Raw genomic sequence first — 1578 nt, 5'->3', positions numbered from 1 at the left:
TGAATCCAATGGCAGTCACTGGCAGAATTCTTTCTTGCTTGGGGAAGTGTGAGTCTTTTTCTATTAAGACCTAAACTCTACTGATTTAAATATTAATCTCACTAAAAGATACCTTCACAGAAACATCTAGAATGTTTGACCAAATATCTGAGTCCTGTGGTTTAGCCGAGTTGACACATTAACTATCACACAGGGAAAAAAGAACCACTGTCATTGTTCTGGATCTATGTGTAGAATAAGAGCTCATCTCTTTGGATTTGAGGTCATTCACTTGGGTCTCATGTCATTCAGTGATGCGTATACTTTTTTATTCATGCTGTATTATCTTTAATTAAGTATAAAGACCTCCAATCATGTCACCTAGAGACCATTTTACCCAACTGCTCTGTTTGGCCGCCAGTCTCTTGTCTCTCTCTTCAGCAGTGATGAGGCAGATACCCTTTCTACAGGGAAGAGAAATCCATGGTCTGTTGCCTTTGCCAATAACAAAAATGTTGGAGAGTCGGGTGGCAAAGCATTGGCGTCTTTCACGTGAACTACATCCAAAGAACCAGGATGTCTCTGTTGGTGATCACACCAATTCTTCCCAAGTTAGTACCTCCAGTTACCATACACAGATTACCAGTATCAAACTTGATGAAATCAACAATCTTTCCAGTCTCCAAATCAATCCGCATGGTGTCACTCACCTTGATGAGAGGATCAGGACAGCGGACGGTGTGAACATCATGGGTCGCCAGATGAGGGGTTTCTTTTGTCCCCACAAAGATCTTTCTCAGTTTGCACAATTTATACTTGGCTTCCTCAGGTGTAATCCGAGGAACAGCAAAGCAACCCTTGGTGTCATAGAACAGATGGAAATTCTTCCCAGTCTTGTCAATGCTGATGACATCTATCAGACAAGCAGGGTAGGTTACATCAGTTCAGACCGTGCCATCAATCTTAATAGAACGCTGCATACAGATCTTCTTTCCTTCATCTCCTGTTGGGGCATACTTAAGTCTGTTCCTTAGGAAAATTTTGAGAAGGAGACATTCTCTCTGCTTATGGGGACCAGTGGGTGGATGAGGGACAAACACACCAGTGAGTTTATCCAGCGTCCAATGCTTTGGAGCTGCTACATGCTTCAGATGCTTCTTGGGACCACGAGCCATGGCTGCGCTAGGCACAAAAAGTCAATGATGCATATACTTTTTCTTAACCTGGTTTTCATTTGTAGGAGGAAAAACAGTTTTGAACGTCATCAAAATTTGGGCTCTTTTTGCCATAGTGACTAATGTATTTTATAACTACCTCATTAGTATAAAGGTATGTGGGAAAGTTTCTTCCTACACATTCATGGAGGAAGAAAATTTATGCTCATCTGCTTGTACAGACCTGAATCAGGAATCTAGAATCAAGATTCAAGAAAGGCTACTCTCAGGACCAGATCTTAAGGGAGTTAGAGAAGAGACCTAAGATGTGAAGATGTTTTTACCTAAAAGTTTTCGGCTGCTTTTACTTAGGACAGTCTAATCCATTTACTATAGAAAAGAAAGATCAGAGTTCAGCTGTGGCAGACATAACCACAAGCTACTC

General features: G+C 41.3%; 1 pseudogene; it reads right to left on the bottom strand.

The window, feature by feature from the left end:
- Positions 1–331: 331 nt before the first annotated feature.
- LOC114202584 (small ribosomal subunit protein eS4, X isoform-like) lies at positions 332–1156 on the bottom strand (annotated as a pseudogene).
- Positions 1157–1578: the final 422 nt, after the last annotated feature.

The sequence above is a fragment of the Eumetopias jubatus genome, unplaced genomic scaffold (assembly GCF_037043125.1).
Source record: "Eumetopias jubatus isolate StellerSeaLion01/CBP00866 unplaced genomic scaffold, mEumJub1_p1.0 scaffold_2, whole genome shotgun sequence".
Taxonomy (NCBI): Eukaryota; Metazoa; Chordata; class Mammalia; order Carnivora; family Otariidae; genus Eumetopias; species Eumetopias jubatus.
The sequence above is the reverse complement of the archived record's forward strand: the minus strand, read 5'-3'. Positions and strand labels throughout refer to the sequence as shown.